Source organism: Geotrypetes seraphini, chromosome 1 (genome assembly GCF_902459505.1).
Source record: "Geotrypetes seraphini chromosome 1, aGeoSer1.1, whole genome shotgun sequence".
NCBI lineage: Eukaryota > Metazoa > Chordata > Amphibia > Gymnophiona > Dermophiidae > Geotrypetes > Geotrypetes seraphini.
In genome coordinates this window covers 425818647-425843639 of record NC_047084.1, presented here as the reverse complement: position 1 = coordinate 425843639, position 24993 = coordinate 425818647, and the positions used below count along the sequence as shown (strand labels likewise).

General features: G+C 40.3%; 1 protein-coding gene across 7 annotated transcripts in view; it reads left to right on the top strand.

Moving 5' to 3' along the window:
• The window catches only part of NFIB (nuclear factor I B), a 649011-nt gene that overhangs the window by 246066 nt on the left and 377952 nt on the right, over positions 1 to 24993 (top strand). The gene's annotated exons all lie outside the window — the stretch shown is intronic.

Genomic DNA, 24993 nt, shown 5'->3' with positions numbered 1-24993 from the left:
TTTGCATTCCACTTATAGGCAAAATGAAGAGTGCAGCACATGGGAACATGGGGATGGATGCGTCAAGATGCAAAGCACTGACTTATTCCCATCCTACTTTGACTGAGTGGTGAAATCTTCATGACCAGTGTCATAACTAAAGTGATGTTCCCATGTGGACTGCCTGCTGTTTCAATCATAACCACAAATTTACCTGAAATGGCTTTTTAGCACATTTTACAACTTTGCAGGGTGATTATGCACTGTGCTGTCTTCCTTCCCAAAAATTTGAGTGCGCATTTTACAGGTAGGTATATACTGTACATGGTTGGAATCTGGACTGGGTGCCTCTGTATCGCTCCATGGTGCTATTTGGACCTCACCTTGAGTATTGCGTTCAATTCTGGTCACTGTATCAAAAAAGATATAGCAGAATTGGAAAAAGTTCAAATAAGAGTGACCAAGAGGATAAAGGGGTTGGAACTCCTCTTGTATGAGGAAAGACTAAAGAGGTTGGAGCTCTTCAACTTGGAAAAACGATGGCTGAAAGGGACTATGATTGAGATCTATAAAATCCTGAGTGGTGTAGATGGAGTACAAGTGAATTGACTTTTTACTCTGTCAAAAATTACAAAGACTAGGGGACACTCAACGAAGTTACATGGAAATACTTTTAAAAGCAATAGGAGGGAATATTTTTTTTACTCAAAGAATAGTTAAACTCTGGAACTCATTGCCAGAGGATGTGGTAGCAGTGGGTAATCTAGATGGGTTTAAAAAAGGCATCCAAAGGAAATGTCCATAGTCTGCTATTGAGACAGACAATGGGAAAAGACACTACGTGCTCTGGGATTAGTAGTATGGAACGTTGCTACTATTTGAGGTTTGGGAATCTTGCTTACTCTTTGACATTCTGGAACGTTGCTACTATTTGAGGTTTGGGAATCTTGCTTACTCTTTGGCATTCTGGAACGTTGCTACTATTTGAGGTTTGGGAATCTTGCTTACTCTTTGGCATTCTGGAACGTTGCTACTATTTGAGGTTTGGGAATCTTGCTTACTCTTTGGCATTCTGGAACGTTGCTACTATTTGGGTTTCTGCCAGGTTCTTGTGACCTGGATTGGTCATTGTTGGAAGCAGGATACTGGGCTAAATGGACCATTGGTCTGACACAGTATGGCTATTCTTTTGTTCTTAAATGCGTAACATAGAATGCTCTAAATTACACCCCTGATGTCGGTACTTTGGTGTTCATACGTATGCCTTCTCTTTGGCCTGCATAAGTACTTGTCCCTGAATTCTAGACACTTATTTTCATTGTTACACCAGTATCCTACAAAAGAAAGTAGGTGCCTACATTTCTTTATAGAACCGGCTACTATCAGATACCTTCTGGGCCTCTATTTAAAGGTACCTGGCAATGGAATTGCTGCCATTGTCCAATATTCAGAGACTTTTACACATAGCTGATGCATAGAAGCCTAGATGTCTGCATGGGAACGGGGATCGCGGGAATTCCCCCCTAACCCACAGGACTCCCACGGGGATGGAAGGCTTTGGAAGCAGGGTTTGTCCATATAATATAATAGACACGTCAGCTTTAGTAAAAGAGGGGGGTTTATAAGTTAATTACCTGAACAGAAAACAAAAAAAAAAAGGGTTCCACCAAAGAGATTTCACAAGGAAAACAGCAGCGTAAACACAAAAGAAACTGTGGAATTGATAATCCTGTCAGAAGTTAAAAGTGATTTGGGGGTTTTTTTCGCATTCAAAAAGTACAAAGATTAGGGGGCACTCCATGACCATTTGCCATTTTCAATAAAAATATATTTTAAATAATACTTTTAAAACGAATAGAAGGAAATATTCTTCACTCAATGAATAGTTAAGCATTGGAACGCGTTACAGGAGAATGTGATAGCAGTTAGCATAGCTGGGTTTAAAAATGATTTGGACAAGTTCCTGGAGGATAGACATGGAATGTTTGGGATTCTGCCAGGCACTTGTGATCTGGATTGGCCACTGTTGGAAGCAGAAGGACTAGTTGGAACATGGATCTGAACCAGTATGGCTAGTTCAGACAGTTCAAAGGGTGTAATGGTATGTCCTGCTAATAATATATGGCCAAAGGATTCAGGTCCCTTAAGCAGAAGATGTTGAAGGCATACTTCAATTGGGGAATACGAAATAAGTAGAACGAAGATTGACTGTTAGAAAAATTTATATGAACTGCTATTGGCTATTGGATGGCTTTCTTTGGCAGGACTTCTCAATATTTCTGGATGACTAAAGACAGGCTGAGCCCCACTGTAGTGCTGAATGTGGTCCTGCTGTTCTTACAGAAGTTAGAACAGTCTGAACCTTCAGCGAGGCAAAATAAGGCCTGTATGCCATGTCCTGAATGAACTAGATCCATTTGTCCCCATATCATCATCATTTGAAATGTTACGGTATGGTTCTGATTGTAGCTGGCCTATGATTTGTGGGAAGCAGTAGGCCATCACTTAGGGGATCTTCTTCTAAAGAGTGGTAAAGTTTTGTTTTTACCACATGGTACTGCCTGGGCAATAACAATTAGGGACATTCGATGCATCTTTCCAAAGAGTTACCATGTAGAACAGCGGTCTCAAACTCAAACCCTTTGCAGGGCCACATTTTGGATTGGTAGGTACTTGAAGGGCCACAGAAAAAATAGTTTGTCTTATTAAAGAAATGACAACTTTGCATGAGGTAAAACTCTATATAGTTTATAAATCTTTCCTTAATTGCTTCTGAAAATTTAAGCAATACACAGCTGAAAGTAGTGCAACATACAGAAAGTGAAGTTTAGATAGTTTTTCACTTTCTGCATGTTTTACTGCTTTCAGCTTTGTATTGCTTAAATTTTCAGAAACAATTAAGGAAAGATTTATAAACTAAAGAGTTTTTTTTACCTCATGCAAAATTATGATTTAGATTCTAAAGTATTAACTACAAGAGACAAGATTTTGATGTAGTCCTCTAGGGGGAGAATCAATATGCGACTTGTGCCTGGAAAATGTGTGCCTTAAGTGTCCGGTGATCGCATCTGCAACCACCTTCAGCCCTCACCTCCTCAAGACGCAAACCCCCATCTTACATCAAGCAGTCACCGCCAGGAGAGGTGCTGAATTTCGTGAGAGTTCACGAGATTATGTACACATGCACAAGCTGCACTGCCTCCGATGATTACATTACATTCTGGAATGTTGCCCGCCTCACTGCTGTAACCAGTTACTATTTTGAGGCCCTCGGTATATCACCATTGTTCTGGAATGTTGACCGCCTCACTGCTGTAACCTCATGCAAGTGCTTTCCTGCGTCTGTACGCGATTGTCCTCTCCACTCCACCTCACAATCGCGTACAGACGCAGGAAAGCACTTGCATGAGGTTACAGCAGTGAGGCGGGCAACATTCCAGAACAATGGTGATATACCGAGGGCCTCAAAATAGTAACTGGTGGGCCGCATGCGGCCCCTGGGCCACGAGTTTGAGACCACTGATGTAGAATGAATCTTTACTGTGTAACTCCATTAACTGCAACAGTGACAGTGCACACAGTAAGTTACCATGTACTGCAGTGTGTATGGTCCTTCACCATTCCTGCCTGTAACCTGTCAATTTTCCATAACAGATATGCTGTTAGCACGTGAGTTAGTGAATGCCAACTGTCATATTATTATTTATTTATTTTTAGTATTTATTACTTTACATTACGGATTTCTATTCCGCCTATACCTTGCAGTTCAAGGCGGATTACAAAAGAGTTGACTGGACATTATCCAGTGAAGATACAATGTTTTTTTTTTGTTTGTTTTTTACAACAGAGGAGAGATAGCTAGATAGATTCCGAAGGGACTTACAAATTGGATAGTAAATTGACAGTACAGAACTGTGTGATATAACAAATAGATTACAGTTAGAGTAGATAAGATTACAATACATTTTAGGGATCTGTTTACTTGGTAGGTGTTTTGGGGAGGAAGAGGCTTTCTATGTGGGGGGATTTTTAGGGGAGAATTTATCTGGGGGGATGGGGATGGGGGGTTAAGATATTTGGATGAATTTTTTGAAAAGCAGGGTTTTGATTTCTTTTCGGAATGTTTTGAAGTCGCCCGTTGCCGTCAGCAGGTTGGAGATGGAATGGTTGAGTTTTGCTGCTTGCGTTGCCAGAAGGTTGTCAAACATCTTCTTGCGCTGTGTGCCCTTGAGTGGGGGGAAGACAAAAGGGTTCGGGGGTTCTTCTTTGTCTTGAAGTGAGGATCTGGTTTAAGCGGTTGTTTAGGTAGGAGGGGGAAGAGCCATTTAATTCTTTGAATAATAGGCAGTAGAATTTGAATTGAATTCGTGCTTGAGAGTCTAAGAAGGCAGTTGTAATATGATCATATTTTCTCAGGGAGTAGATCAGTCTGAGGACGGTGTTTTGTATGGTCTGAAGTTGTTTTATCATGTTGGCAGGACTAGGTAGATAGAGGGAGTTGCAATAGTCCAGTAAACCTAAGACTAGGGATTGGATTATTAGTCTGAATTATGCTGGGTCGAAGAATTTTCTGATTTTACGTAGATTTCTCATAGTTAGTAAAGCTTTCTGGGATGTCTTGTTGATTTGGGATTGCATTGTGCAGCATCTGTCTATCGTTACTCCTAGGAGTTTGAGTTCGGGCTGTATTTGGTATTTTTAATTTTCAGTTCTGTAATGGTAGGAGTTTTGGCCTTTTCGAGCAAAAGGAATTTTGTTTTATCTGAGTTTAGTTTAAGTTTGTGGTCCGCCATCCATTTTTCCACTGCATCTAGGGTTGTTTCCAGCTTTGCTGTGGTGGTGGTCTCTGATGGGTCGAAGGGGAGGAGTATGGTGATGTCGTCTGCGTAGCTGAAGGATGTAACATTTAGGTTGTCTAAAGTGGCTCCGAGGGAGATTGAAGAGCGTAGGTGATAGAGGTGATCCTTGTGGAACTCCGCAGGGATTGGACCATGGTTCTGATTTGTATTTATATACCTCTTATAGTCTAAATCAGGGGTAGGAAAGTCCGGTCCTTGAGAGCCGTATTCCAGTCGGGTTTTCAGGATTTCCCCAATGAATATGCATGAGATCTATTTGCATGCACTGCTTACAATGCATATTCATTGGGGAAATCCTGAAAACCCGACTGGAATACGGCTCTCGAGGACTGGAGTTCCCTACCCCTGGTCTAAATGGTTTTACATTCAGGTACTCAAGCATATTTCCCTATCTGTCCCAGTGGGCTTACACTCTATCTAATCTCCCTGGGCCAATGGGGGATTAAGGCCCAAATTCTGTAACCAGCGCCTAAAGTTAGGCACCTATTTCGGAGGCGGCCAACTAGATAGGCACCTATATAAATTGAATAACAAGCCCAATTAAGCTTTTTAATCAGCACTGATTGAAACATAGGCGCCTATCAAGAAAGCGCGATTCTGTAACAAGGCACCTCTAAAAATTTAGGCAGTCTTCAAAAAAATGAGCGCTATACATGTTTGTCGTGGGCGTGGCTACGTGTTAGGCGCCTTCCTACAGAATCACTACTCTTAAGCGTTCTTAAGCACTTGCATGGGCGCCTAACTTTTAGTTGTGCCTAGAGCTGGCCTATTTAATGGGCGCCTCCAAAATAGGTGCTGCTCAGCGTGATTCACTAAACAGCACCCAATTTTACTTGAATCGCGCTGAACAGTGCCTATATCGGCGCCTAACTTTTGGGCGCTTCTTATAGAATTTGCCCTTCAATCATTAGCGCTCATTGAAAATAATTAGAATTTATGTGTGCATCTTGCTAGGTGCTATTCTATGAAGATGTGCATGTAATTTATTTTGCAAGGATCTGAAAAAGAGGGTCATGGGCATTCCATGAATTTGCATGCACTATTTCAGAATACGCCTGATTTGCACCTAATTTACCCCCTATTTTATCAAGCTGCGCTAGAGGTTTTTAGCGGGGGCTGGTGAGGTAAGTGCTCCGACACTCATAGGAATTCTATGAACGTCGGAGCATTTGCTGCGCCGGCCCATGTTAAAAATCTCTAGTGCAGCTTGATAAAAGCGACCTTAGGCATATAGATTTAACAGATTCCAATCAGTGCCCAACTCGGAGTGCCGTTTACATATATTTATTTATTTAAAAAATTTATATACCGTTTAAACTGAACGGTTTACAAAATTTACATACACAGTATTAAAAATGAACACATAATAAAAACAAATGCATAGTTAAAAACATATAATAAAATAAACATAAAAACAATCTTCAAGGTGATACCATAATGTGAATAACCAGATTATGGATAGTTTATCAACTTTGTCAAGAGTACCTAAAAAAAGGCATCAACAAATAGGGTTCATTTTTTTTTTCATTGCTTATCTTTCTGCACCATTTATAGAATTTGGTCCTCTTTGCTTAGCCCACTTTAGTAAAAGGGCTTCCTAGTGTTCAGGTTTAACATCAAGGGCTCCTTTTACTAAGGTGCGCTAGCGTTTTTAGCACACGCACGAAATTACCGCGTGGAACGCTTCTAGAATAACGCCAGCTCAATGCTGGCGTTAAGGTCTAGCGCGCTATTCTGCGCGTTAAGGCCTTAACGCACCTTAGTAAAAGGAGCCCTAAATGCTTCAGAAATCTTTTACATAGGTTTTTTGCATTTCCCTGTTTTGAATATAGACATGTGGAGGGGCATTTTCGATAAGATGTTTGAGTCTGAGTTTGGACATTTTGACAAAGACATCCAGAAATCCAGTAGAGAAAATGTCCATTCTCAAAACAGCAAGGCGCCTATCTTATTATTTTTTTTTTTTTTAGTGACCTATGTAGATGTTTTGGTCCTTAGTACACCTATCTTTTTAGGCCATTCTTGAATATAAATACATCCACATGAAAAACACACAAAAGAAAGTTTTTGTCTAGACAGCCTGCATTGTTAGCAAACTGTTCAGACAGCTGAGCGTAGCAGAGGGGCTTTTCTAAGAGGTACTGTAGTGAATTTCACATTAAAAGTACCAGGTATCGCTGTCACTATATCTTGCTTCTGTATGGTGAGCCCTCCAAAACCCACCCAAAACTTACTGTACCCTGTACACCACAACAATAACCTTTATGCCTGCAGGTGTCATCTTAATGTAGGTACAGTAGGATTTGGAGGTCACCATACAATATAAACAAGATATAGTAACATCTGTACCTGGGACTTTTAATGTGAAATTCATTGCAGGAACCCTCAGAGTGCCCTTCTGCTCATTGGGCTCAAATGTCCGAGTTACCATCTGAAGCTGCTGTTTAGCTGAGAACTTTTCAGCACCCCCTCGTAATGCAGGCTAGAATGTACTGTTTTTTTAAACATCTTTGGGTGGTGGGAAGGGGTCAGTGATCATTGGGGGAATAAAAGGGGGGGGTCATGCTTTAATCCCTCCAGTGATCATCTAGTCAGTTTGGGCACCTTTGTAGCATTTAGATGTTTTTAAAACAGGTCTAGCTCCAAATGTTAAAAAAAAAAAAAGCCCAGGATCTTTTGTTAAAGGTTTGATTATGCCTGACAAGCGTCCAAGTCCTAAGCCTTCCCAAAATACACCTCTTATATCCCATTAAGATTTGGATGCACTGGAGACAAAACAACTAGAAAGACATCTAGAAAGTCTGTTATGAGAATGTCAACTTGAAAGGTTTAACTAGTAAGACATTCTTGCTGGTTTATGTTGTCTTTTGGACATCTATCTGTTTTTGAAAATGAGCCCTGTATTGTACTTGTTGGCGAAGATAGAGGATCAAATAACTTGTTATGTATTAGACTGGTTCAGTGTAGACAAGCCCCAAACTAAGGCCCCCTTTTATCAAGACGGGTTAGGGCAGGGGTGTCCAATGTCGGTCCTCGAGGGCCACAGTCCAGTCGGATTTTCAGGATTTCCCCAATGAATATACATGAGGTCTATTTGCATGCACTGCTTTCATTGTATGCTAATAGATCTCATGCATATTCATTGGGGAAATCCTGAAAACCCGACTGGATTGCGGCCCTCGAGGACCGACATTGGACACCCCTGGGTTAGGGGTTTTTAATTCCGGCTGCTGCGGTTAAAGCTCCGATACTTATAGGAATTCTAGGAGTGTCGGAGCTTTTACAAAAAGGGGCCTAAATGACCTGTGATGCCATAGGTCTCTTTACACCAGGGGTAGGGAACTCCAGTCCTCGAGAGCCGTATTCCAGTCAGGTTTTCAGGATTTCCCCAATGAATATGCATTGAAAGCAGTGCATGCAAATAGATCTCATGCATATCCATTGGGGAAAACTTGACTGGAATACGGCTCTCGAGGACCGGAGTTCCCTACCCCTGCTTTACACTGTTTTCTTGTCCACCTTACTAAAATTATAAATAAATAAAATTAGACATTTATATACTGCCTATCAAGGTTATCTAACCAGTTTACAATGAGGTACTTAAGCGTTTCCCCTATCTATCTTGGTGTGCTCACAATCTATCTCATGTACCTAGGGCAATGGAGAATTGAATGACTTACCCAGGGTCACAAGGACAAGCATGACTTTTGAACCTACAACTTAGGGGTGTTGAGGCAGCATGTATGTATACTAACAGGAATGAATTTCAGCTATGATTACAATTTAGGCGTTATTGAAAACTGCAACCCTAAGAAAATATTTTAGGGTAATTTAAAACAAGCTGAATTAGTATGACTCCCATGTTTGTTTCCCATTCCTAAAGAGGTGTTAATGTGGGCTATTTTGAACGTTTCTCCCATGGTCCTACTTCAAAGTGAACGAAGACACTTTTGCTCAGACTGTCATCAGAAAGGCGTGCAGGTCCACCACTAACACCTGAAGAGTGGACGCAGGGAAAGTGGTTCTTTAAAACCAGGATGGAATGATCGCAATAAAAATTCTGAACCTTTTGTTCTGGAAACTATAGAAATCGAAAGGTTACATATATTGAGACAAAAATAGGAGGGCTAGGAATAAGATTTAAAGAGAATGCAGACTGCAAAATTATAGAAATTCATAAACTGAAGCCAACTCATGGAAATAGATGTAGTTCAGATCTGATGAGCTACCTTACCCTGCCTACCTAGCCAGATGTTTCTCAGACATTTCTCATTTTCTTGTTCATTGTCCCTCCTTTTGCAAGTGTTCTTGGGCAGCAATGGGCTTGCTTTCACCTATGGCTATTAATATCCTGCTGCTTGCCTTGGAAGGCAGCTGCAGTGCAGAATGTTTAAAAGCGAAGGTTTCAGTTCATCCAAGTCCATGGCATTAGTGAAACAGGAACCACTTCCCCTCTGTGATAGGGCAGCATCCCCAGTGTGCTATATCAGATGACTGGAATGCCTGAAAAAAAAAAAAACAACACAAAAAAACCTCTCATGTCTGTATTTCATAAACTATACCATAGTCTAAGAGAAGTAGCAATAAAGTTTATTACAGACCCAAAGTATCTGCTTAAAGCCAGTTAATTGAAAAGTGGGTGGAGGATGATGCCAAATTAAATGTTTACATTAGCACAGCTGTATTGTAAAAACATTCTGCCCCCTCCTGCCACCCCCCCGCGCTTTGTAATTATAAGATATTTCTGGACTGTGTATCTCTACAAAGTTTATCTCTACTGCCAAGAGTGTTTTGGCACAGAGCGTCTGTAATTTTGGCAGTCAGAGTGCTTGCAGCGCCTGCAAGTATCTAAAATGGCTGCCAAAGAGTTATCCTGAAATGTCGTCAACCCAGTGTTGTCCTGTGTGTGTGAAGGGCAGAAGCCAAGGCAGGTCAGGAACAGTTTGATTGTTTTGAATCAGGAAAAGTAAAAATAAAACAAGAGCCCTGGAAAGGCTTATTTGTTTTGCAATGTTTAAGACGATTGCTGCAGTTTGATTTTGAATGGAATATGGATATTTAGAACATTAACTATACATAATTGTTGGAAATCATATTGATGCAAATTTACTTTTTATGTATATTATATATGTATAATGAGTACATCTCTGTGTTTGTCTATCCATTTGTTTCTATGTGCATGTGTGTGTGATATGTGTCTCGCAACGACTTATAAATCTTTGCCTATCTTTTTAACCTTTGTTTAAAAATTTGCAATATGTAGGCAATACGGTTATTGAACTAATAGGATTGAGATTATTTTGATAAGGAAAAAATAGATTTTCTTCGTATATAAGGTGAGGCTCCACTATAATGTAATAAAATAGTAAATGATGGCATTTTGTCCACTTTACATAGATGCTCCTTACAGCTTCCCATATGGAAACCAGCACCAATTTCCCTTTCTCTAATCGTCTGTGCTCATAGCTGTCAAGTTTATCCAGTTCTGGAAGGGAGGTTTTAGGTATCCTGATGCATTATGGTTTATGGTTTATTTTATTTAATATACTACCCTTCCTTATGCAAGTGTGGTTCACAAAATTTATAAAACATAAAATAACTGTGTTTCAAAAAGGGAAAAGAAAAAAAAAAGTTTCTTCTTTTCTTTTTTTCTCTCTATCTCTCTCTCCCCCGCCTCCCTTTTTTTAAAAAAAATATAAATAAATAAAATTAAAAACTGCAGCACTGATTTCAATGGGTAGAATCAGGGACTACAACTTCCACACTTCTTTTGGGGTATACGTTCAAAACCAGGACTGGTCAAAATGTCTCTGTCCTGGAATTGGGTAGCTTGGTAGCTTTGCTTCACCTAACTTATAAATATAGTGCAATCCACTGGTAGACAGCTTTTAGGCTGTATTTTATATGCTGCCTTGAGTGGATTTTGGACTGGGGAGACAATTCAGAAATCTTTGTAATAAATCAATCAGCCAAGATATCATTTTCTGATTGTGGGAAGGGGCTATAGACATGTTCCCATTGGGCATATTAAACACTGAAGGGCTCATAATCAAAACTTAAACACGTCTAAAAACCCATCTAAGTGCCGATAAACTGACTTTCTGGACGTATCTTGGAACTTTTTATGCCTTTGAATGCCACTGTGTGCCCAGAGCTGAAAGGGGCGTATCTGGAGGAGTGGTTAGGGCAGTATGTGGGCGGGATGGGGGCCAACCTAGACTTAGGGCCTTAACGCGCGGAATAGCGCACGCTAAATTGCCATGTGTGCTAGCCACGCAGGCGGTAGATTTTTGGCTAGCGCGCACTAATCCGGTATGTGCATTAAAAACACTAGCGCACCTTTGTAAAAGGAGCCCTTAGTCGTTCTGCAGAGATAATCGAATGTTGTACTAGACATCCTAGATGAAACTTAAACATTGTGAGTTAGACGATGTAAAAACAGGTTTAAGTGCCAAAAAGGTATCCAAAGTGACCAGGTAACTACTGCAGAGACAAAGTAAAGACCCTCACACACTCCCCCAGTGTTCACTGACCCCTTCATACCACCACAAAGATCAGAATAAAGAAGTACACCAGCACCTGATATAGTAAAGCCTAGTAGAGCTACACACAGGTGTCTTAAATAGTCTGGGGAGTGGGCTAGTGAACCATAGAGAGGAGGACCCAGGCCCATAAGCCACTCTAACCACTTCATTTATGGTGGAATATGTGCGCCCACCAAAACCCCCCAAACACTACTCTACAGTCATATAGGTGCCACCTACAGCCATAAGGGCTTTTTGAGGTTGTAGACAGGTGGGTATAGTGGGTTTTGGGAGGGGGATCGCCATAACCTATAAGGGAGTTCTAGTGAGATGTTTATCTGGCACCCTTTTTGTGAAGTTCACAGTAGTGCCCTGTAAGGTGCCCCACTGTTCTGTTGCCCCTCCCGTGTCCAAATGGTCTTGTTCTGGGTGTTTGGGACTTGGATAAAATTTTGGTCAAAAATATGGTCTGGATGAACAATAGCCTGGACATCCAGATAGATGATTAAAAAAAAATTCTAGATGTATTTTTTGAAAATGGGCATTTTCCCACTGCCAACTTTAGGCGTCTTGGGCCATCTGCTTAAATCGGACTTAGACGTATGTTTTGATTATGCCCCTCTCTCTGATTGTGTGAGTTTGACTAGTTGTGTGTGGGTGGGAAAGGGAAAAGAATGTTAGAGGTTAGATATTGGGGTAGTCAGGGAACTTTAAGTTAGGGTTACTATAAGGGTCCAGAAAAAAAGAAGGATGGATTGAGACATCCGGGTTTTACTTCTATTGCTTTCTTTGGAAGTAAAACCAGGATGTCTCAATCCATCCACCTTTTTCTGAAGCCATATGGTAACTCTACTGTGGGCAGGCAAGCAGGAGGCAGGAAAGGAGAAGGAGAGAAAAGCAGAGAAGAGAACAGGAGAGGGGAAGGAGCAAGAGAAGGCAGGAGAGAGCAAGGGGCATCGGTGAGAGGTAGCTCTGCCCACCCCACCCCCGACATCATCCACCAGAGCTCCTCCTTAAAAGGGGAAGGGCCAATGGAGATCAGCTGTTCGACGCACATCAAAGGCGAGCTTTAAAGGTGCTCGCCTTAGCAAGAGCGCCTTTGCAAAGGGCCTTAAGAAGGGATGAGCAAAGAAGAAACACTAAGGAAGGACACCTAAACAGGCAAGTACCACAAGGGCAACAGGACAGACAAGCAGTAGATAAACAAATACAGTAGTAGCAGAGAGCAATCACAGCAGACACAGAGGACACACAAAAGCAACAGGGGTAGCAGGTTTAAAATCAAGAAAAGGACTTCACAGTAACACCGAGGATGCTACACAGATTCCTACATAAGGAGAAGCCACTTCAGATGACAGACCGGCAAGTGGACAGCAATAGATGCAGCAGACAGAAGCAGGATGTTGAGCTACCCAATTTTTCACACCATTTGCCATATATATGACTACCTCCCCTCTGGGAGGTGGTCTTATGTATGCACTCGATGCAAGGAACTGGAGGGCCTGAAGAAGCAAGTGGCGGCAGCGAAAAGGGCAAACAGAATGCTAGGAATGATTAAGAAGGGGATCACGAACAGATTGGAGAAGGTTATCATGCTGCTCTACCGGGCCATGGTACGCCCTTACCTGGAATACTGCGTCCAGCACTGGTTGCCGTACATGAAGAAGGACACAATACTACTCAAAAGGATCCAGAAAAGAGCGATTAAAATAGTTAAGGGGCTGGAGGAGTTGCCGTATAGTGAGAGATTAGAGAAACTGGGCCTCTTTTCCTTGAAAAGAGGAGACTGAGAGGGGACACGATTGAAACATTCAAGATAATGAAGGGAATAGACTTAGTAGATAAAGACAGGTTGTTCACCCTCTCCAAGATAGAGAGAACGAGAGGGCACTCTAAAATTAAAAGGGGATAGATTCCGTACAAACGTAAGAAGTTCTTCTTCACCCAGAGAGTGGTAGAAAACTGGAACGCTCTTCCGGAGGCTGTTATAGGGGAAAACACCCTTCAGGGATTCAAGACAGTTAGACAAGTTCCTGCTGAACCAGAACGTACGCAGGTAAGGCTAGTCTCAGGGCACTGATCTTTGACCTAAGGGCCGCCACATGAGCGGACTGCTGGGCACGATGGACCACTGATCTGACCCAGCAGTGGTAATTCTCATGTTTTTATGTTCTTATAAATAAACAATTAGGAAAGAGGAGGCCATTGAGGTTGCAAATGGGATATGGTGGTATGGGAGGAGTCAGAAACAAATGATGCATGAGACATGGAATAGTATTAACATCTGTAGTATTTGATGATGTATTGGTTCTAGTGGTAAAAAAAAGGTATGGAAAAATGATGGCAGAAGGTACATGAGGATTATCGAATAATGTTCAAAGAAAGAATGATGGGATTACCGTAGATTATGTGTGGTTGAGACAGGTTCAGCTGTCAACAACTGAGGACAGATTATGGTGTACATTGATCGATAATAGTTTGGTATGCAATAAGAGAGAGACGGTGCCTGATGTAGGGGCCTGTTTACTAAAGTGCAGAAAAGTTTTACAGTCCCATGCATAAATTGCAAAATTTAATGTATGGTAACTGCAAAGCCTGTATGGTAACTCTTGGAGGTATAGCCAGCATTTATATGTTGTAGCAGTTACTGCACAGGGCAGACATTTACCATAAGAACATAAGAATAGCCTTACTGGGACAGACCAATAGTTTATCAAGTCCAGTAGCTCGTACTCACGGTGGCCAATCCAGGTCCCTAGAACCTGGCCAAAACCCAAGGAGTAAATGCATCGGCAGATAGCATATTAAATGCATTTGCGCTATCTGTAACTGCAGTACCATGCATTAAAAAAGCTCAATCCCTAAGAATCAATCCCCACTCCCCACCCTATCAATCTCTACACCACATCCCTAAGTAACAATCCCCATATCACATTACTCCCCCTCCAAAGAGAATCACCTTCCATGAGGATCATCACCTCCCAATTAGACCTGAAGAGATACCCTTCCTTCCCCACCACTCTTGAAAGAAGTACCCAAGATATTTCCCCCCCCCCCGCCTTACTGGTTTAGTAGTAGGATAGGAGTGATCCTAATTGGGGCTTAGTCAGAACTCCATTTTTGGAGAGTCTCAGGGGAGCCACATATTTCCTCTTAGCTCTCATCCGCTTACCACGGTGACAGTGTAACAAATCATTCCTTTGCTAGCAGGGTTGCCCAAGCCCTACCATCCGAAGAGATTTGCTGCTGGAGCCCCTGCCTGAGCTGCCTGAGCAGCAAGAAAGTTGGTAGGATTCTCTGGCTGCAGCCACTCTTGTTGCTAGCACTTCAAGTGAGTATTGGTTCACTCCGTTCAAGTGCGCATGTGTGAAAGTTCTGGCATTGACAGCAGCGCACCTACTGATTAAATCTTTTCAGCTGGCGGGGTTTGGGCATCCCCACCAGCCATGCATACAGTGTTGCAGTTTTGGAAGGAGACTAACCCCAATATGTGTGCGTGGAGGGGGGAAGGGGTGGGTTCAGGTACCTGAGGCCCTCTCCCATGGCTACTGCACTGGATCCCAGATACCATTGCTGGCCCATATTCAAAATAGTGGTTCTGATCCCTAGTGATAATCTAGCCATAGCGCCACTAGGGTCAAATTTCCAAATAAGGGTAAAGCATTACATAAATCAATGCTATCGACAGCCTTAAAGTACCATGTCTAACTTACTGTGTAGTCCACACCCATTCTCTACCCATACCTCAACCTGCAGATAGAAACAGAGAAACATAGAAGCATGATGGCAGATATGGGGTGTAAATTAGCACAACCTGTCATTCGTGCACAGTAACAGTTACCAAGCTTATGTTCTAGCAGGTAGTGTGCGCTAATTCTTACATTAACTGCTTAGCACACATTACTAAACAGGCCCCTTAATGATTTCTTGTTCATGTTTGAATCATGGACGGTTGATCTGGAAACAGATGGTACTGAAGCAGTTATGTTCAGAGGGCTATGGAGAATTGAGTTTGGCAGGGTAAGAGGTCGGAGAGGTTTAAGAGGCATAGAAGTCAAGAATCCCAATTAGACAGCTTCCTATATGAGGTATGCAAAGTGCCAAATGTTTGTTTTCTTCAGATAAAGGAAGAGTGGGTGTGGGATATTGCTACTACATAGGGCCTTGGTGGAGTCAAGGGAAATGTCGGAGGAGTTGTTGAGATTGACGTAAGAAGTGGCAATGCAATTTGCATTTTAACGTATCATGACAAGAGGAAGGAGATAGGAAACGTAGACCTCTTTAAGAGGTAAGCCTAATGTTACATTTGATAAAGTTGGTTTTGGAACAGGAAACAAATTAGATTTTGTTTTCAGTCATGAAGAGGATTACTGAGGACTGGTTAGAGATGTGTATGTGCTAGCGGTGCCAATATTTGATCATAAGGTGATTTATTGTTGGTTAGATGAAAAGAGTTTATATTGAAACACCATGACTCAACTTCTTTATTTATGCTCATATGTAGGGATTGAGACTAAGATGACAAAGGAGTTGATGGGACATGCCTCAGAGTTGGGATGGGTCAGATGTTGATTCTTATAGTAGATATATGAAATCCTGAATTAGTAGGGCTTTCGTGAAGTCAGTCCCACAGAAATCAGTAGGAAGAGAACAAGGTAAGAGAGCCCAATTTTACAAAAAGCTCATTGGCTTCCGATCACAGAATCTCTTTTAAGATCATATTATTGTCATTTAAAACGCTTCTATCAAATGAACCTCGATTCATAAATAATTTACTTATTCTTTACATTCCATCACATATACTTCGATTATCTGACCAACATTTACTGTTCCATCTGTAAAGATAATAGGCACATGTCATCATGATATTTTTTGTGTAATCGCTTCATTTATTTGGAATACCATCCCTCTATATCTAAGGGAAGAAAAGAGCATGGAATGTTTCAAAAGCTGTCTGAAATGTTTTTTTCTTTAAGGACGCCTATAACATTTAATCTTTATTTGATTCCTCCTGTGACCTAATACATTCCATCCCCTCCCTTTCGTTTTTGCCTTCAATGTATCTTTTCTTTACAAATAATGTATTTCTCCCTTCTTCCCTTTTCTACCAGTCAGAAAATGTCTTTGTTATCTCTTGTTGTTTTAAATTCTGTTTTTAAAATGTTCCCTCTTTTTTAGAATTGCATTTCACTTAACAAACCAAGATAAGCGATTTTATCAAATTTTTAGTACACTTGGAACTTTTTGGATTATAGGTGAATTGTATATATTGACATGGGCCTCAACACAAGTGAAGCATGCTTGGAACAAGAGACAGAGGAGCATTTTCTCTACAAACAATTTGGCATAACATATGTGGGGAATGGGATGGATAAAATTATCAAAGAAAGTCTTTTGTGTTAGGATTATGGAAAATAAAGGGAATCAATTTAAAGTTGTTCAGCAATCTATATTGTGCTGAGCAAAGGGGTCCCAGTGCAAGTATTGTTTAATTACTTTATTAATTTTCCAAACTGAACAAAAAGCGCATACAAATAAGCATACAGATATAAACAATTAACAGCACTTATTATTGCAAAGTAAAAAAAAAACCAAACAAACCACCTTATACCCTTCCCCCTTATCTGGATGTGTGTGGAAGGACAAGAAAACCCCAAAACTTAAGGATCGTATCAATCAACCAATCTACAATTTAACAAATGTGTCTTAACGGACCCCAGACTTCTTTGAACTTCTTACTATTTCCCACCTGCTCCGCAATCATTCTCTCATATTTGTAATATAAGCACAATGTCTCTCTCCAAAAGGAGAGGTTCAACCCATTATCATTTTTCCAATTCCTGATTATCATCCACATAGCAACCCCTGTCATAATAAACAGAAGTCTGCTTTTGTGTAAGTATTTACATGGCTGCTGCATTTGATCTGGTAGATCAGTTACTCATCCGACTGTTTATGGAATTAGGTATTAATGATTTGGCCTTGGAATGATTTACATAGTACCGGTAATCATTCTTTATGGTGAGTTTGGGAGATTTTCTTTTTTTTATTTTATTTATACATTTTAAACCAAATTTACAAGAATCCTCTTATGACAAAAATTCAGAGCATTCATATATAGAATAATCAGAAGGAAATACAAAAATCACATATTTATCAAAAGCAAAGAAAAAGTTCATTTTCATTTAGTAACATATCTTTTTAAACTCCTCCTTAGACCACCAAAGCACCCCTTAGAAGACAAGTATATTAATGAGACAAGGAGATCTCATTAAACTAAGAACACTAAAGAAAAGGCTTAGAGGGGCATAATTGAAAGGGATGTCTAAGTCCATTTACATCCATCTCGCAAGTCGTCCAAAGTTAAAAAGAGCCTAAAACACATTTTCGAAAGATACGTCCAACTTTTTTTGACTTTCAAAAATCGTCTAAGTATACATCCTGCTGATCTGATCGTCCAAGACGCTAAATCGTCCATCTTTTTACCACATTTCCGTCCAACTTGCCGACCAAGTCCAAAACGCCTAGAACAAGCCCTGTTGGACGTGGGAAGGGTCTGCAAAGTGATGGACTGTATACCCAGACATGCTACCCACATAGTGGGGTACCTTACGGGGCACTGCTGTGAACTTCACAAAAAGGGTGCCATGGCTTCTCCTCACTACAGCTCCCTTATACATTACATTACATTACATTAGTGATTTCTATTCCGCTTGTGCCTTGCGGTTCTAAGCGGATTACAAATTAGAAGATATCTGGACATTACCGAGAGAATTATATAACAAAGATTCAAGTACATTACATGATACAGTTGAGAGTTACAAATTAGAGGATATCTGAAGTTATCCGATGGAATTACATAGTAAAGATTCAAGTACTTACAGGAGACAGTGGAGAATAACAATATATTCGGGTAACAAGAGGATTACCTAACATTGAAGGGATAAGTTTATTGGATACATGTGGTGGATGCTTGTTTAGTGGTCTGGATATTTTTTTGGTAGGTATGATTTGAGGAATTGACTAGTGTGTTATTCACGGGGGAAAAGCATGTACGAGTGGGAGGAGATTAGTGAGTAAGGATGTGTTTTTTGAATAGAACTGTTTTGATTTCTTTTCGAAACACTTTGATGTCAGTTGTTTCGATCATTAGTTTGGTGATGGTGGGGTCAATTTTCGCTGCCTGTGTCGTCAGAAGGCTGTCGTAAAGTTTCTTACGTCGGGTACCATTATGTGGGGGGAAGGTGAATAGGTTCCGAGTTCTCCTTGATCTGGGTGAGTGGTAGCGGTGTAGGCGGTTGTTTAGGTAGCTGGGGGCAGTGCCATGGGTTACTTTAAATAGTAGACAATAGAATTTGAATTGAGTTCTTGCTTTTATCGGAAGCCAGTGCGTGTCTACATAGGCGGGAGTGATGTGGTCAAATTTGCTAAGTGAGTAGATGAGTCTGATGACTGTGTTTTGAACAGTCTGTAGTTGTTTTATCATGTTGTTTGGGCAAGGTAGATAGAGGCTGTTGCAGTAATCTAAGGTACTAAGTATGAGGGATTGAACAATGAGCTTGTAGTGTGATGGTGAGCCCCCAAACCACCTCCAGAATCCCCTAGACCCACTTATCTACCACCCCAATAGCTCTTATGGCTGCAGGAGCCACTTATATGCCAGTAAAAAAGGGTTTTGGGGGAGTATAGGGGAGTGCACATGTTTAAGCATCAATGTAGTGATTACAGGGGCTTATGGGCATGGGTCCTTCTATCCATGGGTCCCTAACCCACCCCCAAGATGACTTAAACTGTCTCTGTGCTGGACGACTAGGCTTTCCTATGCCAGGCGGCCAGGTGATGATGGTCTGGAGGCTGAAATTTAAAGTTGTGAATAAAAGTTTTATGGGGGTGGGGGGGGGTTGACGATCACTGGGGTAGTGTGTGGGGGTCTATGTTATGTGTTTGCAGTGCTTATCGGGTGAGTTTAGGTGGGTTTTTGTGACTTAGACCATGTTTTACATGGTCTAAGTCACAATGTCCAAGTTCCGTCGAACGTGAGCTGTATAACCTTCGGTTATACATGCTGTACGACTAAGTCTAAGCCGGCCCACTACCCGCCCAACTTCCGCCTTCGACACGCCTCCCAAAATGCCCCGTTTAGCTTTGGACATTGAGCGGCACTATGAAGGCCTAAGTCATTTAAAAAGACATCCAACATCCGGTTTTATTATTGGCGCTTGGACGTTTTTGAGAAATATTCATCTAAGTGCCGACTTAATCCGGTTTTTGGACATTTTTCTCTTTCGATTATGAGCCCCTTAGTGTATTAGCGGCCAAATTCTCTTACAGCCCTTATCCTTTAATTATAATTTAACATTTTTTGTGTCCAAAAAGTATCGAAGCTGATCTGGGGCAAAAAATACAAATTTAGTTCCAGCATATCTCAAGAGACATTTACAAGGATAACTTAATAAAAAAGTGGTTCCCATTTATAATACTTCATCCCGCATAGCTAAGAGCATCTTTCTACGATCCTGAGTGGATTTTGTTACATCGAGATAAATCCAGATTCTTTGTCCCAAAAATAAATTTTGTGAAGATCGAAAGTAAGCTTTCATTATGGCATTCAGATCTTGTTCGAAGACCAATGAAATGATCAATGTTCCACGAAATCCAATTTCTTCCTGGGAATTCTCTAGTATACCAGTTATATTGTTAAAGTCAATTGGTTGCAAATTGTCAGGTTGATTACCAGATGTTGATTTTTCTAAATTTCTAGGTAAATAGTAAATCTTATTTATTGGTGGCAAATGTTCAGCAGAAAATTTCAAATTCTCCATAAGATATCTTTTGAACATCTCAGTTGGTGTGTAAAGGGCAGATTTTGGAAGATTTTCTATCCTCAACAACTCCTTTAACTTGTTGAGTACCCCAAGGTACTACGATTGCACCTGTTCTTTTCAATATATCCCTTGCCCCTTTAGTTAAACTAATACAGACCTTTAGAATTAGCTCTTTTCTATATGCAGATGATTTAACAGTTTGTCCCCTACAGTGTTACAGTCAAGGTAAAGTATGGGACTATAAAATTGCCCTCTTGACTTTTAAAACCCTGCAAACTAATACCCCGGCATTCATAGATAGACTGCTGATCCCTTATGACCCTCCCAGAACTTTAAGATCAGCCTCACAGCATTCCCTTAATGTCCCATCCCTAAAGATAATCGGTACTCGTCATACTCTCATTTTCTCAGTCACCGCCCCTTTAATTTGGAACTCTCTCCCTCTATACCTTAGAGCTGAACAAAACTTGCAGAAATTTAAAAGCATATTAAAGGGACATCTAAAGAGATCAGTCCTTACAGTATTTAGTTAACGGTTCCCAAACATCCATAAATTTCTTGTAATTTCCCTGCTGAATGGCCATTTTAAAAAATATAACAAAGGGATTTCCACTAAAATGTATAATTTAGTCTATCCCAATTTTTCCAATTTTTTAAAAATAATCTGCATGGCAACCCGTCATTATAAAGAGAAGTTTGTTACTTCTCGCAGATAGTTGACTCTTCGCTCTCATAAACGTACCAAATAAAATGGTATCATATGATAGTGCCACCGGATTCTCCAATAAATTATTAACTTGATCCCAAATAGATCTCCAGGTGGGGTACGTTTTGCAATTGGTTTTAAGGGGTATATATTGAGTGTTCTTGAAGGTATCTATTTTTTAATTAATAGGTGGAAGGGTGGGGGGAAATAATTTTCCTTTTTATAAATTTTTTGTAAGTTTAATGTGCTTTATTTTAATATTCTATGTACGTGCATTATTTGTGTGCACTTCTGTAGTTTAAAAATTGAATAAAGAATTTAAAAAAAAAATAAATTTTAAAGCAGCCTAAAATGCTTTCTCTTTAAAGACACCTATAACTGATTGTTTATACACATACTTACTTCCGCATTACTTAACTTTTCCCCCTTTCCTATTGTATTTTCCTTTTATGTATTCTTTCTAAGAAATTGTAGTTCTTCCCTTTTTTCCCCAATGTTTTCAGGCCATAAGTATGTTTGTTTAGTTGGTGTATGTCTAATTATTTTAAATATTTGTCTCCCAGCTATTTTAAATTACTATGTACAACGCTTTATACCTTTGGATAAGCGTTTAAATAAACTATGAGACTCTGAAGTCATTTCTCACTGAGTGAGCACCTTGAGTTTCTGCTCTTTTGGCAGTCTAACATTTATTTGATTCCTATTTGTTGAGTACAGTATTGTCTAATTTAGGCATTCAATATCATATGCATGCAGATGACAATTTTATTAGCCAGTGAAGGGGACTATGACTTATTTGCATATGAATATTGAAATCATAGTTGAGCGCAAATAGATTGAAGTTAAATGTAGAGAAACTGCAAATCAGCCAAATCCCATACACTTACCTAGTTCACTTAAGTGTGATGATGTTGACACTATAATTTTATTTGAATGTAGGTATCTTAGAGTCATCATTGATTCAAAGATTTCTTTTAAGATATAAGTAAAGAATGTGATTAAGGAGACTCTTTAGAGTAAGACTTTTGAGGCGGTTGAAATCTCTGCTATCTATAGAGAATTTTCTTACAATATTACAATCGTTAGTTCTATCTGTGTTGGATTACTGTAATTCACTTTATTTAGGTTGTTCTAAATCTGCAGTTCCTTCTCCATATTCTTCAGAACTCTGCGGCTAGGCTACTATTAGCTTTGCCTAGATTCGAACATATTTCATCGAAATTGAAAGAACTACATCGGTAACCAGTTTATTGGTGCATTAGATTTAAAGTGCTTGTTTTGACTTTTAAAGCTTTGAATAATGAGGCTTCACCTGTTCTGGCATCATCTTTGAAGACTTGTCTGATGCACAGTTTAAGACCTTCAGAGAAAGCTTTACTGGAAATCTCATCAGTGAAACAAGTGAGATAAGAAAGGAATCGTACTGTTAAGATTCTAACAGAGGGTACACAAATTTGAAAGTTTACTAGCTGAGCTACTTTCAATAACATTAATGCTCCAATTCAGAAAGTATTTTAAAATATATTTTTCTCTCAGGTTTTCTTGGAATAAGAATTTTTTTATTTTTTTTTGAAATTATCTTTATTAGCAATTGCAAAGGGAACATAATGCTGTATATAGTTTTTTCTTCTTTGATGCAGATGTATTGTAACTAGTGATATATATGTTTTTATCCATTTAATTACGATTATGTGCGTATAACTTTACATGCTGCCTAGGGGAAGGTGTGGCTCACTGATAGAGCTACTGCCTCTGCACCCAGAGGTTGTGAAATCAAATCCCAATGCTGCTTCTTGTGACCCTGGACATGTCACTCAATCCTCCAGTGCCCATCACCTTGACCATAAGCTTTGAATGACAAAGACATAAAAAGGCAGTTAACAATTCCCCTTCCCTAGAACAAACAGGTAGAGCAATTAAGAAATATTTTAAATAAATTCAGACAACTTTACTTATTTGAAGGACTGCCTTGATGCTGTGTCTGACTGGCTTAGTTCTCATAGATTAGAACAGCCTAGAGAAATCAGAGGCTTTCTGGCACAGTGGGATACAAATTTTAACTCACATTAGCTCTTTCAATCAAGGGAATCTCAGTTCTAGCAAAGGATAAAGGGTTAGATTCACTAAGCAAACCGATCGTGTACCGATCGGTTTGCGAGCCCTTTGTGACCCGATTTTCCTCCAACCCGATTCACTAACCTCTCCAACGATCCGAATTGAGGGGAATCGGCATACAAAGCAGGAAGGACACGATTCACAAAACTGACCGCTTATGCAAAAACCCTGCTCTCAGCTCTGATCTCCTGCTCTCTGCCCCGTCTCCTGCTCTCAGCCCCGACTTTCCTGGCCAATCAGGGACTTCCTTAGGTCCTCACTAAGGAAGTCCCTGATTGGCTGAGGTGACTCAGGCCCCTCCCAAGGGAGGAACCCAAGGCGCCTGAGCCAATCACATGATGCACCGGGGTAGAGCCTAAGGCCTCAGACTCATTGCAGGAGGCATTGGAGCAGAAGAAATTGAGCACCCCTCCTGCTCCGTTAAAGGTACGGGGAGGGGACCGGGAATGGGGAGGGGACATCTGGCGGGTAGCAGGAGGGAGTTGGCATCCCTCCTGCCATTTGTTTTTGGGTTGGTGTGTGGGACCAATGGCAGGAGGGAGTGGGAATCCTCCTGCCATAATGTTAAAGGCTGCGGGGCACATTTTTTTGTGGGGGGGTTCGGGGAGGGAGGGGGGAATGGACATTTGTTGGGAGGGGGATTTAATTTTTTTTTTTTTTAAAACAGGCTGATATTTTGCTTGTGTAAAACATGCAAAATATCTGCCCAATTAAAAAAATTTTTAGAAGCTGGCAGAAGCCCTGACAGCAGTGACAGGAGGCTGTTTCTCCTGTCACTACTGTCAGGGCTCAAGCGATCTGTGCAGTTGGTTAGGGGCATGCCAACGATCGTCTCCATTTGCATGCAGGCCTTTAGTGAATTTGTCGGCCTGCTTGCAGACGGACACGGATCGGAGGTTAATGAATCTAGCTCATAGTGACCGTGCTAGAGATTATACAGTTTACAGAAATTATGTAGATTCTCACAGTTTAAAAGATCATATAACTCTAATAAAAAAAACACCCTCCTTTTATTTTTATTCTTTCCAATAAAAGTTGAGTGACATGGTGTTGTAGCCATATTAGTCTACTTTTTAAGATAATATATAGAAATAAATATAAATAAAACAAACAAAAGAAATAAAGGTGATATCTATTTTTTATTGGACCAACAGTGTATGTTTGATTAACTTTTGAAAGTGACCTTTCTTCTTCAGATCAGAAATAAGCAAATGTCGACAAATACCAGTATATACAGCATAAGTGAAACATAAAAGCATTCCAATGAGTTTCACAGGAGGAGGGAGGGGTGGGCAAGGTGAAAGACAAAGAGGACTGGGTGGGTGAGAGAGAGATGGATAGGTGATAAGAAGATAAGAAAGCAGTAAAATTTCATGGTTTGTAATGCGATAGATAACCAAGGTCTTTTTTGAGTCTTGTCTGGTGGGTGTCAAAATATTTTATCATTTTGATTTCAAAGGTCTTATGTTCCTGGATTGTCTTAAAATTTCCTTTTACTATTCTCTTGCCTCTTTTTTGTTCTTCTTTTAATATTCTCACTATAAAATCATTGATACAGTGTTCTGGTTTTTTTTTTGTTTGTTTTATTTTATTTTTTTTTGTTGCAATTGTTTATTTATGACAAGAAAAAAACAGCACAGCAAAACATCAGGAAAATCCAACAACATTACAGGCAGGCAATAAGTGTTATCCCACAGAGATGATATCCTGGTTGGCATTGTAATTTCTAATATGATATCTGTGTAAATTAATCTTAGTTTTTAGCATTTGACTTGTTTCTCCAATGCAGCTTCCTTCTTTACACTTTTTGCATTGAATGATTTATACCATCCAGCCAGCGCTCCTTGTCCTGGGCATGTTTGCATGTCTGTCACATCCATAATATGCAGATCTCTCTCATGCATATTCATTAGGACTATCCCGAAAATCCAACTGGCTGGTGATCCCCCAGGATAGGGTTTGAAACTACTGACGTAGCCTATAAT